Source organism: Aquarana catesbeiana, linkage group LG08 (assembly GCF_042186555.1).
Source record: "Aquarana catesbeiana isolate 2022-GZ linkage group LG08, ASM4218655v1, whole genome shotgun sequence".
NCBI lineage: Eukaryota > Metazoa > Chordata > Amphibia > Anura > Ranidae > Aquarana > Aquarana catesbeiana.
The window spans coordinates 289,632,310-289,648,769 of NC_133331.1; the positions used below are offsets into that span (position 1 = coordinate 289,632,310).

A 16,460-nucleotide genomic window follows, 5' to 3' on the forward strand; every position below is an offset into this window, starting at 1 on the left:
CCCTAAGAAACCTTAGATAGCAAAACCCTTCATGTGCTCTAAGTCAGCTGAGGGCCCACACAAGAAAGAACGCTGGCTAGTGTTCTTAGAGCTTTGTCCAGAACCGTCCACTACTTTACTAAGGGGCATTGCTCTGTACTGCTGTGAAGAAGCTTGCTTGTGCTTTTGCAAGGACTTCAGTCAAGTTTCTCTAGGAAAAAGAAGTCCTCAGTGTGAATAGTTCAATTTGGAGTATCCTGCTATATCCCTTCCCTATCCAAATTCTCCAATAAAACAACAAAACCAAAACCTCTAGACTGATTCATTGGAGAGAACGAGTGGAAGTGTGTGCGCAACTGGCTGTGGAGCAAAAAGTGGAGAAGACCCGGACAAAATACCAGCGGCTCCTGCGGGGGGGTAGTGCTACATAAACAGTAAGCTAATCAATAGCCAAACACCCAGACAATGCTCTGATTAATTAGGGATCCAATAATAGTTTGGCAACGAGGTGAAGTGGAGACAATACTAGCAGACAGACAGAAACAATAGGTGATTCACATCTAGGAGGAACACAATGAATTATACAAAGAATTATACAATGAGGTAAAGATGCCTAAATAAACATTACACGTAACAGTAGGAGACCTTAGCATTAGGTTGTTTTAAGCTGATTATAATCTTCTGCTTAGAGTCTCGGGGGCAGAGGGAATGCTGGTTTGGGCACAGAGGCCCCAAATCTGTAGCCAGGTCCAAAGGTTCCCAGTGTCTGTGTTTTTTGGGGAGACATGGATCCATATCTGAAGCAAAGCCACTCCAAAGGTTCCCCAGGCACACACCTCTCAAAGAAATGACCCCCCCCCCCCCCTCCCGTTCAAAAGCCAGGGCCAATAGTCAGTAGACAGGAGGCTACCCTTCAGTCCCCTTTAAAAGTCCCTGTCACAAACACCAAATATTTTTAGTATAAAACATAGAGATTCAAGTTCATTTTATACATTGTAAGTTGAATAATAAAAGTGTGCATTCTGGCCTTCAGATTTGCTTTTTTAAATATTTTTTTTTTTAGTTTTCTTTTTGTGTCTCCAGTGTGTTTGTTTTGTGACTTCTGAAGAATCTGGTCCTCACCCTCCTCAAAAATGTAGGGCGTCTGTAGTATTGTCCAATTATTAGTGCAGCAGTTAATAGATATGTTTATCACTGCCATCACCACCATATTCTCCATCCACCACCTATACCACATTAGTGATGGCCCCCTATGACCTCTATCCTGCAACTGAGAGAGCCGTGGGGAGCACACCTTCCATAGAACCCTAGGTATCCTCCAGAGGTTGCTAAGGGTTTCTTGAGCAATGAGCAATTTCTGCCTCTCAGATAAGTTCCCACTGACACCATTGATCTTCTTTGACTATCTGTAAGGGGGTAATTCTTCCCAACAACCACAAGTGTAAGGGGCATTCTGCCCACTGACCATCACACTAATGTATAATGAGTTGTAGATATAGTAATTTTTAGCAGAGGTTCCCTAAAACCAGAAAGTTATTTCAAGGGTTCCTCTGTGTTGAAAAGGTTGAGAAAGGCTGCTCTGGACACCTGGAGTGATTGCCAACTTCATGAACTTGTTGCCAAAACACATAGGATCCCTAATATCATCTACAAATACATTTTTAATAGGATCTACATCTTATAGAATCTCACAATTTAAAAAAAATGCTGCTCAGCTCATCCTCTTCGCAAAAACCCCAATGACCTGTCCCAACTGTCATTACATGGGAATCCATTGCTGCTAAGGTAGGGGTGGCTGACTAGGACCGGTTTATGCAGCGGGGCACATGGTGGCTAAAGCCACAGAGTGTTCAGCATGTCTGCTCCCTTGGCGGTGGTGAGCAGGGAAATTCTGGGGACCATTGGAGGCACAGGAAAACACTTGAAGAGAACACAGGGGGTCTGGCTGTTACGGTGTGGTGGCATTGTTCAAATACTGAGCAAGCCACACGCTAGCTAGCATCTGCACAGAGGGAAGGACCCAACGCTGGAGCGTGGAACAGATGAGTGTGACATTACCCCCACCCTTCCAGATTCTGATAGGCCTCCTGCCCAAAGACTCCTGGGCCAGGGTTGTGGGAAAGGGGCCCTTGTCCTCATCAACCAGGGGATATAGTGCTTTGCTGGGGGGGGTCTCTTCTAGATTTGATGGCACAGTTCATGAATGAGAACTCTGTGTCACAATCTCTCTCCTGCTATCTTCTTTCTCACTCCCTCTCTCCCCCCTTTTCTCTTACTCTCCCTCTCTCTCCCTCTCTTCCTCCTCTCTTCCTTATCTTCCTCTGTCCCCCTTCCCCTCTTCCTCTCATCCCTTCCCCTCCCCCCTTTATCTCTTCCTCCTCTCTTCCTTATCTTCCTCTGTCCCCCTTCCCCTCTTCCTCTCATCCCTTCCCCTCTTATCTCTTCCTCCCTATTCTTCCCACCCTCTCTGGCCCTCTCTTCTCTTTCTCTTGCTCTCTCTCACCCCTCTGCTTCTCCCATTCTCCCTTGTTTGCTCGCTCTCCCAGCCCCTGCCTCTCCCTCTCTCCTTTTTTTCTCCCTTTTCTCTCTCTTCCTTTTTCTCTCCATCCTCCTCTCTCTGTCTCTCTTCCTTTTTCCCCTCGTCCTTCTCTCTCTCTCATTTCTCTCTGTTCCCTCTTCTTTCTGTATTCCTCTATCTCTCATTTGCTTTCTCCCCGCTCTTCCTTGCTGTCTCTCCCTCCTTAACCCTCCCACTATCTCTCTCTGTTTCTCTCTCCTCCTCTCCTTTCTCTCTTCTGCGCCCTTCTTCTCTGCCTTTCCCCTTTTCTCTTTCTCTCTTCCTCACTCCACTCCCACTCTTTTTTGTTTCTCCCTTCCTCTCCTCATCTCCCTCTCTTCCCAGTTTTTTTTTTCTCTCTCTCTCTCTCTCTCTCTCTCTCTCTCTCTCTTTCTTTCTCTCTTTTTTTCTTTCTCTCTCTCTTCATTTCTCTTTCTCTCTCCCGTTTTCTCTTTCTCCCTCCCACTCTTTCTCCCTTCCTCTCCTCATCTCCCTCTCTTCCCTCAGTTCTTGTTTTCTTTTCCCTCTTCTCGTTTTCTTCCTCTCTTACCTCACTCTTCTCTTCTTTTTTTCTCTCTCTTCTTTCTTTCTCTTTCTTTTCCTCTTTCTTCTTTTCTTTATTTCGTTCACTCTCTTCTTTTTTTTTCTCTCTCTCTCTCCCTCTTCTTTTTTCATTCTTTCTCCCTCCCACCTTCTCTCCTCCCTTTTCCCTTCATTCTCTTTCTCCTGCTCTCTTCCTCTTTTACATGTGTCTTGGAGGAATTTAAATTTTTTTTAAATAGTCCTTTGTCCTGAGGTTTATGTGTGCCTGTGAGACTGTCATTTGTGGCACAGTAATAAGTAGCATTTTAGGGGTACAAGGTGTGTGGTAAATATGTGAGTGTAGCAGTGTATATGGTGAACAGGCCCAAGTTCTGTTTAATCATCCCTATTTCAACCACTCCACCTTTAAGACGTAATATGGCCATGCTCACCATTCACCACTCAGAACTTGTTTCTGGATTCAATCCCAGGGTGCCAGAGGTCTTTCATATTCCTACTATTAGGAACTAAAACATCTGATGGTGGCTCTGTGGTCTTTGGTTTGAAATTACCCTATGATTCTGGCTGCTGGGAGGGTATTTAGCCCCATCAAGAGGCTCACTGTTTTAGCTTTACTTTTGGATAATCCCGTTCACATTTTGTTTTGACTTTTTTTGGGCTCTTGCACACAGACGTTTGCAGGCATATTAGATGGCTGGCATAACATTTCTATTGTTTTCCCACACCCAGGGAGCAGAAGCTGGTTCTGCTCCCTGCTATACAAGTGAATGACTGCACGCGTCTGTAGCCTGTTTATATGTGTATTGTTAAAGGCTACATATTATTTATACTGCTTAAAGTGGTGTTCCGGCCGAAATTATACTTTTTAAATAAAAATACCCCTATAATGCACAAGCTTAATGTATTCTAGTAAAGTTAGTCTTTAAACTAAGGTCTGTTTTGTTCGTTTATAGCAGTAGTTTGTTATTTTATAAACTTACAGCAGGCCGTGGCCATCTTAAGTGTGGGCATCTGAAGCCAGACTGTATTTCTTCCTGCATCTCATCCTTGCAGATCTCGCACATGCTCAGTGCAGCACAAGCAGTATAATAGGTTTTAGGTCAGGTTTCCATAGCAACGGCAGTTTCAGAGGAAGTTGCCGCCCCTTCCCAGAAGGCATTGCAAACAGGAAATGATGCGATGGGCCGAGGCCAGGGAGGAGGAAGTGAAAAATGAATACAGCAGGTATACAGTAGGTGCTGAGAAAAAAAAAAAAATATCCAATTTGTTTATCAGTGCACAGTTTAGTGAGGGAAGCTGAAGAGTTGTAAAAGTGGGTGGAACTCCACTTTAAAAATGTAATAAAATAGGGTTCTGATTTTGTAGGTGTGGTTAAGAGTGTCTGTGATCAATAGAGTGTCCCCGAAAATCTGGTCAACTCAGCATATACACTCCCCGGCCACTTTATTAGGTACACCTGTTCAATTGCTTGGTAACACAAATTGCTAATCAGCCGATCACATGGCAGCAACTCAGTGCATTTAGGCATCTAGACATGGTAAAGACGACTTGCTGAAGTTCAAACCGAGCATTAGAATGGGGAAGAAAAGGGATTTAAGTGACTTTGAACGTGGCATGTTTGTTGAAGCCAGACGGGCTGGTCTGAGGATTTCAAAAACTGCTGATCTGCTGGGATTTTCACACATAACCATCTCCAGGGGTTATAGAGATTGGTAGGAAAAAGAGTTGTCGTGTGGAAGAAAATGCCTTGTTGATGTCAGAGGTCAGAGGAGAATGGGGCAGACTGGTTCCAGATGATAGAAAGACAACAGTAACTCAAATAACCACTCGTTACACCCAAGGTATGCAGAATACCATTTCTGAATGCACAACACATCCAACCTTGAAGCAGATGGCCTACAGCAGCAGAAGACCACATCGGGTGCCACTCCTGTCAGATAAGAACAGGAAACTGAGGCTACAATTTGCACAGTCTCACCAAAATTGGACAATAGAAGATTGGAAAAACTTTGCCTGGTCTGATGAGTCTCGATTTCAGCTGCGACATTCTGATGGTAGCGTCAAAATTTGGCATAAACAACATGAAAACATGGATTCATCCTGCCTTGTATCAATAGTTCAGGTGGTGGTGATGTAATGATGTGTGTGATGTTTTCTTGCCACACTTTGAGCCCCTTAGTATCACCGGATCATGGTTTAAATTCCATGGCCTACCTGAGTATTGTTGCTGAACATGTCCATCCCTTTATGACTACAGTGTCCCCATCTTCTGATGGCTCCCTCCAGCAGGATAATGCACCATGTCACAAAGCTCCAATCATCTCACCACTGGACAATGAGGTCCCTGTACTCCAATGGCCTCCACAGTCACCAGATCTCAATCCAATAGAGCACCTTTGGGATGTGGTGGAATGGCAGATTTGCATCATGGATGTGCAGCTGACAAATCTGCAGGAACTGCGTGATGCTATCATGTCAATATGGACCAAAATCTCTGAGCAAAGTTTTCAACACCTTGTTGAATCTATGCCACGAAGAATGAAGTCAGTTCTGAAGGCAAAGGGGGGTCCAACCCAGTACTAGCAAGGTGTACCTAATAAAGTAGCCGGTGAGCATGTATATAAAATCCTGGGCATGCAAAATCTATATAGAAATGTAAAAATCACCACTTGGTCGGTGTGGAGATGACCCGATCTATAGGGATATACAGTACATACACACACGGCACAAGGACGTGTTCACACTACGAGACGTTTCTCGGGCTGCAGTTCCTCTAAGCTCCACAAGATGGCGATCTCAGTTCTACCCAGACAGGAAGTCTCTATGGAAAACAGACAGGAAGTCTCTATGGAAGACAGGAAGTGATGCCAGGTACAGACAGGAAGTTCAGGGGAAGAGCTGAATTCGGAGGCCGTAGAGATGTGACCTTGCTGGGAGTGGCTGCAGAGGAGGTAATAAGATATTATTTTATATTTACACCCAGTAACCCCCCGTCATGTCCGTCCTCTTCCTCCATAGTCACTGTGATGTCTTTTATCTCCAGCAGATGATGATACACACATATATAGTGCGCAAACGTAGATTAACCCATTTAGGGGAAGGACATTTCCCCACTTAGGGGCCCGGAACATTTCCTTCATTTTTGAGATGTGTTGCATTTCGACCAATGCCATTTTCACTCTGTCAGCCTATCCTAACGTATTATGCAACTTTTTAGGCCTCGTTCACTCTGTGATCGCGTTTATGTGCATTTTGGGTGCGTTTTTTTGTCATGCTTTACACATAAGGCCATCCATTTATCTCAGTGGGCTCACCAAAATCCGCCGAGGTAGCCCGTGTAGATTGAGCTTTGCAGGTTTTTTTTAATCACGTGATTTGGCTCGTTTGTTTTTCACACGGAAAACCACACATCTGCTTGCCGCATTTGGGGTGCCATTAACACTGAATGGCCCCTCAAGCAGAAAACGGTAGGCTCTGTGACCATTGACGATCATTGGATTGGGGATGAAGGTTTGTCGGGTGGTGGTGGTGGGGGGGGGGGGATGTTACAAAGGTACAGTTGTCCTTTAGCCTCATAGCAGATTTTAATGTTTATGTCTTTATTTTAGTTGTTTTTTATTTTGGAATATAGTGACTTTAACATATACATGACTAGCTAAAATCTTCACCCTAAATACGGTAATTAGTGCCAAAGTTTCCTGAGTAAAAGGATATCACATTAGGGCCATCTTTATGTTGTAGTTAAGTCCAAACCTAGGTTCAATTTTCAGGTTGGGAGAGGTGTTTTTCTATACCTCCCAACTGTTGAAACTGGGAAAGAGGAACATCTCTGTGTGTAGACGATCCAGATCTGCTGTTTCAAGAACTGATCTTACGTCTTTCTTCCCAGTCATTGGCTCTAATGGCATGGTAGTTGATGTTGAGGCTCTGAAGGATGGGCATTGCGATGGTTGTTGATGTTGAGGTTCTGAGGAATGGACATTGCGATGGTTGTAGATGTTGAGGTTATAAGGGATGGACATTGCGATGGTTGTTGATGTCCAGGTTTTGAGGGATGGACATTGCAATGGTTGTTGATGTCTAGGTCCCGAGGGATGAACATTGCGATGGTTGTTGATGACCAGGTTCTGAGGGATTGACATTGCGATGGTTGTTGATGTTCAGGTTCTGAGGAATAAACATTGTGATGGTTGTTGATGTCTAGGTCCCCAGGGATGGACATTGTGATCGTTGTTGATGTCCAGGTCCTGAGGGATGGACATTGCGATCGTTGTTGATGTCCAGGTTCTAAAGGGATGGACATTGCGATGGTTGTTGATGTCCAGGTTCTGAGGAATAGACATTGCGATGGTTGTTGATGTCCAGGTTCTGAGGGATGAACATTGCAATGGTTGTTGATGTCTTGGTTCTGAGGGATGGACATTGCGATGGTTGTTGATGTCCAGGTTCTGAGGGATGGACATTGCGATGGTTGTTAATGTCCAGGTTCTAAAAGGATGCCCATTGTGAATTTGGACAATGCTGAAGGCCTCTTCTACATTCACTTCTCATAAAGTGTAGTATTGGACTTGGAAGGCTAATATTTGGTGGTGTGAGTCTAATTTTTTTCACCTCAGGAGCTTTTCCGTGGGATAAATTTTTTTTCTTCTTCCAGTGGATATAAACCAACATATGGCCCTCAGTCATTAGAAGGGATCACATCTCTCCCAATCAGCCATGTAGACAAAAGTGAAGATGGCTTCATCCTGCGTGTCTCCGCCAGAATCATGCCCTTGATGCATTTTGCCCCGTCCACCAGGGCTTAGCCATAGGACTATGGCTAAGCCCTGATGGGCAGTAAGAAACATATCAGCAGCAGGGCGTGATTCTGGTGAACGCACGCAGTCTGAGACCACCTTTCACTTTTGTCTACATGGCTGATCGGGAGAGTGGTGATCCGTTCTAATGACATGAATTAGCCTTCTGGAGCAGTATTTGGATACGCCGGCACCATTGGGTCCTGGGATGTGATCACCCAACGGCCTAAGCAGGGCCACACTCTTTGATTACCAGGTCACGTGTGTCCCTCAGTGGTCTCCATAGCCTTGCCTCTGCTTTTGCAATTCTTTTTCAAAGATCATTGACACTTTACTCTTTGATTAGGACTCTTAACCAAGGTATCACTCATGTAGCTCATCCTGTCTAATCCCCTTTGCCTCCATAGCATTTTTTTTTTTAATTCTTTATTTAATACTATGCGTCAAAATAACACAACATGGCAAGATATCCAGAATGGGTACAAATAGACCATAAAGAACAATCTTCAATAAAACACATAAAAAAAAAACAGAATACAAGAATCAGAACTTGTGAACATGGCCTGCAAGCCGTCATACCCACGATATCAACGCATACCATAAAACTTTTTTTTTTTTTATATTTTTGAAAGAGGGGAGAGAACCATCCTAAGGTGTCTGAGAAAAAGAGGAAGATGTAAATTGAGAGAAAAGAAAAAAAAGAAGAAAAAAAAAAATATATATATATATATATATTTTGATAAAGATAGGGGTAGAGGGATGGGCAGAATGATAGGGCAAATGGGAGGGGGGGAGGTCCACGGTGGGGGCGACGGGTCTTCAAATCGTATATCCAATGCAGGAGATCTTAGCAGGTTAAGATAGCGATAAGTATTCATCTGAAGAGTAAAACAAATCCCAGTGAAGCCATCGCGGGTTGTGCCCCTCTACCTTTTTTCTAAGGACGGCAGTCAAGTGCTCCATGTGTTGGATGCCCTTCACCCTTGTAAACCATTGAGAGATGGCAGGTGGAGAATGGTTTTTCCACATACTGGGGATGCATGCCCCCTATTCATTAAATGCTTTAGAAGTGACTTACGATATCTCTTACTGGACATGGGGGTCAAGTTGGGAAGCGCTGCAGCAGAGTTGTCAAGAAGGGAGACGTCCGTTAGTTTGTGAACAATTTGTAGAACTTGTCGCCAAAAAGGCTGAATGTTTGGACAGTCCCTAAAAATATGAAATAATGTACCGACCTGGGCCCCGCATCACTAACAAGAGGGGCTGTGTCGAGGAAACATGGCCGCTAGAACCACTGGAGTCAGGTACAATCGGGACAGGATTTTATATGTAATCTCTTGGTATTTGCTACACAAAGAAGGTTTGTAGGCAAAGAAAAGTATATGGTGCTTCTTCCATAGCATTTTAATCTAATCCTGTTGGTCCATTGGAGAGCTGATTTTGAGCTCATTAGGAAAAAAAATCCCTTCTTCTTTGAGCCACAAAGTGACCTTTCTTGTTTCCATCACCTCACCCATAAAAGTATCCAAACTCACAACCTTGTTTTGTATGGAAGCCTTTTTTGATCCTTTAGAAGGATAAGATCATTCTGAGACCAAGGCCTTCCTTCTTGCCAAAAGTGGTCTATCCTTCTCAATGTGGATGTTGTCTTTCCATCCTTGTGTCTAGCACCTGTTCACTAGTAGGAGTCACTGTGGAAAAAACAAAGAGGTCGCACCAACCTTGCACGTTACCCAAGTGGTGTTTATTGGTATATATAAAAAAGGAAATATACTCACAAACAAATAGGTAATAAAAGCATATCAAAGTCCACAATGGACACAAAGCGACCAGGTCAACGGGAACGTGTCTAGGACGCCGGAGAACCTTCCAGATGGCTGACCCATTTCGAGGGGTGATCCCCTCTTCCTCAGAGAAAAAACAACAGGGAAGGCGCCTCTTAGTAAAACTGTATATTTAATGGAATATATGCATTAAAAACACTCACATTAAAAACTTAGATAGTCCGGCATGGGGAGTTCAGTATAGCCAAACAGGATTGCGTCCTCCTATGTCCACAGTCTTATTCCTCTATTGCTGACGGCTGGTCCGTGTGGTAGAAGCTTCCGGTATCAGTAAAGATCCACAACGAGGCTTGGGCACCGCCGAGTAGTCAATTGGGAGGCTGGGACGCTGGAACGCACATCCAGAGTATGTGCTGTACTGCCGTAAGGCGACGCGTTTCAGAGCATGCGCACTCGGGCGCGCTCCTTTCTCAAGCTAGGGAATACAAGAAACTGCAGCCTATTTAAGTGCTCTAGTGGCACCGCCACCTAGTGGATATAATGGTAATTGCATAGGGAATACAGGTAATGTTACAAAAAGGGCCAAACGGAAAGAACTGTATGTTAGCATTGCAATTTAGATATTGTGTGCCTACTTATTGTAGGTATAAGATATTAATATGTGTAAATAATATTGTTATGCATGTTATCACTACTTATGGCCATTATTAATACATACACTATATAAAATAACTGTAGTCGCGTTGGGCTGAATATTCTGTAATTACCTAAATGGACTAAATACCCATGTATGTGTGCAATATATGCAAATAGATAGTAATGAGGTTATGGGCACATTTATGCACAATGGCACTATCTGATAAAATAATACTAATATGAATTGATAATAAAAATTAATTAATAAAAGAAATTAGTTAACATTAATTTAAAATAAATTAAAATTAGAACATATATATATATATATGTACTAAATATATATAAAAACTATATAAGATATATATAAAAAAATGGTACTTTATATTAAGATGAGCCTCAACTGCTAATGGGAGGGCCTATTAGATATATGGCAGGGTTGTGGCAGGATTCTTACTTCATATATATGTATTCATATTCACTCTAGGTCAGTGTTATTAAAGGATGGTGGATATCTCTATTTCTTCGTTGATTCCACCGGGATTTAGAACGTCCAAAGAATAAATCCAGAAAGTTTCTCTTTCACATAATCTGTGAAATCTTTCAGCTATGGGTAAATTTTTTGGCATTTGTTCAATAACCCATACTTCAAGACCTTCAGTGGAATTAGCGTGGTGTTCACAGAAGTGGCGGGGGACACTATGTTTGTCCCTCCCGCCTTCTATCTTTCTTCTATGTTCCCCGAATCTTTGCCTAAGTGGGCGTATCGTGCGCCCCACATAGATAAGATTGCATGGGCAACTTAGGCCATAAACTACAAACTCCGAACCACAATTATAAAAATTGTCAAGTAAATAGGTTTTCCCTTTAGTAGTGAATTGTTTTTTACCATGTTTTACAAACATACAAGTTTTGCACATGGTTTTTCTACATTGGAACATGCCTTTAAGAGGAATCATGTGGGCCTGTGATGGTGCGGTTTTTTTGATGGTCTTTAGTTTGCTAGGTGCTATTTGGTTTTTTATATTGGGGGCTTTTTTGTAAGTGATTTTGGGGTAATTAGGTAGAACTGGTTTAAGATATGGGTCCTCAAGGAGGATGGGCCAATGTTTTCTGAATATTGCTTCCATTTTGGAGAATTTTGTATGAAACCTAGTAATAAAACGTCCTGATGGATTTGATGTGTTATCGTTTTGATGTTTGGTAGCAAGTGTGGGTTGCAAATATTGTTTTTGCGCTTGGTCAACCAATGACTCTGGATACCCTTTGTCTTTAAGTTTTTTTCTTAGTAGATGGCTTTGATCTATATAGTCAGAGGTTTGTGTACAGTTTCTCCGTAATCGGCAAAATTGCCCTTTAGGGATATTATTTTTCCATTTTTCATAGTGGCAACTTTTGTAGTGCAGCAAGGAATTTCCTGCCGTATTATCAATTCATATTAGTATTATTTTATCAGATAGTGCCATTGTGCATAAATGTGCCCATAACCTCATTACTATCTATTTGCATATATTGCACACATACATGGGTATTTAGTCCATTTAGGTAATTACAGAATATTCAGCCCAACGCGACTACAGTTATTTTATATAGTGTATGTATTAATAATGGCCATAAGTAGTGATAACATGCATAACAATATTATTTACACATATTAATATCTTATACCTACAATAAGTAGGCACACAATATCTAAATTGCAATGCTAACATACAGTTCTTTCCGTTTGGCCCTTTTTGTAACATTACCTGTATTCCCTATGCAATTACCATTATATCCACTAGGTGGCGGTGCCACTAGAGCACTTAAATAGGCTGCAGTTTCTTGTATTCCCTAGCTTGAGAAAGGAGCGCGCCCGAGTGCGCATGCTCTGAAACGCGTCGCCTTACGGCAGTACAGCACATACTCTGGATGTGCGTTCCAGCGTCCCAGCCTCCCAATTGACTACTCGGCGGTGCCCAAGCCTCGTTGTGGATCTTTACTGATACCGGAAGCTTCTACCACACGGACCAGCCGTCAGCAATAGAGGAATAAGACTGTGGACATAGGAGGACGCAATCCTGTTTGGCTATACTGAACTCCCCATGCCGGACTATCTAAGTTTTTAATGTGAGTGTTTTTAATGCATATATTCCATTAAATATACAGTTTTACTAAGAGGCGCCTTCCCTGTTGTTTTTTCTTTGCATATCTGGAGTGGCTTCACCTCCCATCAAAAGGCTGCCCTATCTAGAAGCTGTTTGCATCTCACAAAGAGCGCAACGCTCAAAAGGACATTTCTATAGCAACATCTGCATATGACATTAACCATGTAACCTGCGCTATTTTGTTTGTTTACTTCCCTCTTCCTCAGAGCCCATCTGTGATGCTGCGCTGACACATTAGATATAGCAAATGGGTCTCATCACATGATCTAGAGATCCCTCCCTGGTGGGTGGGGAAGAGGGGACCACCCCTCGAAATGCGTCACCATCTGGAAGATTCTCCAACGTGCTGGACACTGTCCCGGTGACCTGGTTGCTTTGTGTCCATTGTGGACTATGATATGCTTTTATAACCTATTGGTTTGTGAGTATATTGTCTCTTTTTTTATATACCAATAAACACCACTTGCACAAGGCTGGTAAACACCACTTGGGTAATGCACAAGGTTGGTGCGCCCTGTTTTCGTTTTTTCCACAGTGTTTCCATTGGGTGTCCCCTGACCCTTGGATGGCAGCACGGTTTGTGCATCTACCAAGAGCCATAAATATTCTAGGTGATATTTACTACCGTCATGTCACTTTTGAGCGTAGGAGATTTTGTTTGTTTGCTATCATCACTAGTAGCAGTGTCAGGACTTGGATCACCTGCTGGTGGCACTGTGCTTCCCTGGGCGGAGAGTTGTAATTCTGGTGTCCATTAGCAGGTGTCAGCCAGCAGATCCCAGTAATCAGTTCCCACCTGATGCTGGCTCCTTGGAGGGTATTTAGGTCCTCCCTTACTAAGTGCCTCTCGCTCTAGTGTTTTGCTGCTGCTGGATTCTGTTTGTCTAGATCCTGCTCTTGCTCCTTCCCTGTACCCAGTTGCCTTGTACCTGCTCTCCCCTTGTTCCTGATCCCAGTTTTGTTTCCCTCTTCCCATCTGCTCCCTGCACCTCCAGTTTTTCCCCTGCTTTTCGGTGTTGCCTCTTTTGTATACTGCATATGTATACTGAGAGACTGTGCTGTACAGCTGACAGATGTCCTTACAGATATCATTAACATTTCGCTGAGCCAGGCGGTTGTCACTACGTGTCTTAAATCCACCACCATAATTCCAGACTCAAAGAAGACACCTGTGTCCTGTTTGAATGACTATCGTCCCATAGCACTAACTCCAATAATGATGAAGTGCTTTGAGAGGTTAGTCATGCATCACATTAGGTCCAGTCTTATAAACACATTGGACCCATATCAGTTTGCATACCGTCCAAACTGTTTCACGGACGATGCATTATCCTCTACCCTCCAATTGGCCTTTACCCATTTAGAACAGAAAGACTCTTATGTTAGAATGCTATTCATTGACTTTAGCTCAGTATTAAATACAATAATTCCTCAGCAACTTTTATCACTAAATTAAACTCGCTGGGCCTCAACCTGCCCCTCTGTAATTGGATCCTGGACTTTTTAACTGGAAGACCTCAGGCTGCAGCACCTCGAGCACTTCCACACTAGGCACGGGTGACCCACAGGGATGTGAGCTCAGCCCGCTGCTCTTCACACTGCGGACCCACGACTGTACTGCCAAGTTCAGCTCCAACCATATCATCAAGTTTGAGGATGACACAACTGTGGTAGGTCTCATCAGCAACAATGATGAAACACTCTACAGAGAGGAAGTGACACAACTGGTTAAATGGTGTTGTACAAACAACCTGTTCCTTAATGTAAGCAAAACAAAGGAGGTTGTGATGGATTTCAGGAGAAATTCTGTTGATCGCCCCCCACTGACTATCAACAGCTTGACTGTGGAGAGAGTAAGCAGTATTAAATTCCTGGGAGTGCACATCTCAGAGGATCTTACCTGGACAACCAACATCACGCCACTAACACAACCCCATTGACAACGTCAACCTGTGACGAAACGCGTCTGGAGGAGGATACGTGCTGGCGTCACCATGCTGTTGTACTATTGCAGCTGGCCGGCTCTGTTTTATAGCGTGATTTTTACCTTCATTCTAATGTAAGTGCAATACTGTTTTTTAATAAACCATGTTCAAGCGGTATTACGCTATGGTTGGTCTTTTTCTTATACCCCGCTGAGATACTGAGGCCCATTGGAGATCCATGGCATCAGGGAATTGGATTATGCAGACAATCTATCTGGGTATATCTGTTTGGACGTCCTTCCCACTCAAGCAAAGGCCTTGGCTGGGCTATAGCCATCTGCTTGCTTTCGCTTGCCATCTGGTAAGCGAGTTTTTCATTAGGTGGTGGCACTTAATTATGGATCAAGCTCACCTGGGTGTTCTGTTTGAATTCATTTGAACTGCAATTTATTATCTTGATAATTACAAGCCATTGTTGGTTTGCACCTTTTATACAGCGCAGCTTCTCCTTTCCACCACTAACCAAGAAGGTATATTTTCTCCGCCGCCTTAAAAAAGCCAGTCTCCCTCCACCCATCCTTACTACATTCTATAGGGGAACCATTGAAAGCATGCTGACCAGATGCATCATTGTCTGGTATGGGAACTGCAGTTCTGCTGACCGCAAAAGACCCTGCAGCGGCTAGCGAAGACGGCTGAAAAGATTATTGGTGTCTCTCTCCCCTCCATCCTGGACATTTTCCATACACGATGCTCCAGCAAAGCTACCAGTATCGTGAAGGATCCTACCCATCCCTCCCACAGTCTCTTCCAGCTCTTGCCTTCAGGTAGAAGGTACCGAAGTATCAAAACCAGGACTGTCAGTCTGCTCAACAGTTTTTCCCCCCAGGCTGTGAGAGCCCTCACTCCCCATCCTCTTTGAAACCTCTTCTACAACCTATATATTGTGAACGGGAACGTCTCACTTCCCCTCCTTTTTAGACACTTTTATAAACACTTGCTGCTACAAAGACTTTTAGAAATATACAGTATATGTAACGTTACATAGTTCCCAGATGTGTATAGGTTTAACATTTTTTTTTTTAGTTCTTTGCTGTGTTTTTATTCTTTGTATATTTATAATTATGTTTAATTTATATGTAGCACTGAGGCCCTGTGAGACACGACATTTTGTTCTACCGTATGTCCTCACGTGTAGTAGAATGACAACAAGGCTTGACTTGACTTTATATTGTATATAGTTAGTTGGTTGGTTCACTTATATTTTTATTTGCTGTGTGCTGTTGTTCGGATGGATATTGTTTCACTTTAGATAAATCTCACTTATACCATATATAGTCTAGTCCCAGTTTCCTAAGTGAAGGGAGAATTGTGGTCTGAAGAAACCGCTCTGCCACCTCCATCCCTAAATACAGCAAAAAGAAGGGGAGGACGGCCTTGGGACTTTGAGTGAGGTGGGAGAGATTCGGAACACTTCCACAATCAGTGCAAAAAATGTTTTATTGATCACAGATTGCTAAATACATAAATGGGATCAGCAATAAGTGTGTGTTACCCGGCATAGTGGCCTAGTTTAAAGCATAAGTAAAAAACAAATGCAATTCATTACACCTGAGGTATTATACATAGTGAATCGCTAGAAAGCTAAAAATACACATACATCATCTGAATTAGTAAAATACATAATACACATGCATGGATAGCAGCAGTATGTGACCATATGATGACCAACTTCAAGTACCCAACAAAATGGGCGTGCATGTGGCATCGATAGTGCCCTACGCGTTTCGCGAGTCTCCTCTCGCTCATCAGGGGCTGATGCGTAATTTGTATGTCTAAAACAAAAAATATTGAGAATAATGAGGGTGTGAAAATAACTAATAAGTTGGGGTAAACAAGATGGTTGGCACGGGAGGTCTGTAACAAAACGACCCCGTACTTACCACTTGACTGGATAAGGTCACCAAAAAACCGGGTCTCAAGATGGCGGCAATGAGCAATGCCGGTACAGGGGCTGAGGGGGAGTGGCAACCAACAACCGCTGCAGGATAGACCAGGAAGCACGGCAAGGACTGCAGGAGCTAATGTGGTAAGTG

General features: G+C 43.2%; 1 protein-coding gene across 3 annotated transcripts in view; it reads left to right on the forward strand.

Moving 5' to 3' along the window:
* Positions 1-5,907: 5,907 nt before the first annotated feature.
* LOC141104681 (uncharacterized) overlaps positions 5,908-16,460 on the forward strand; it is a 122,737-nt gene continuing 112,184 nt past the window's right edge. For all 3 annotated transcript variants that reach the window (XM_073594345.1, XM_073594346.1, XM_073594348.1), the window contains exon 1: positions 5,908-6,030. The gene's annotated coding sequence lies outside the window, so the exon portion shown is untranslated. The remainder of the gene's footprint in view (positions 6,031-16,460) is intronic.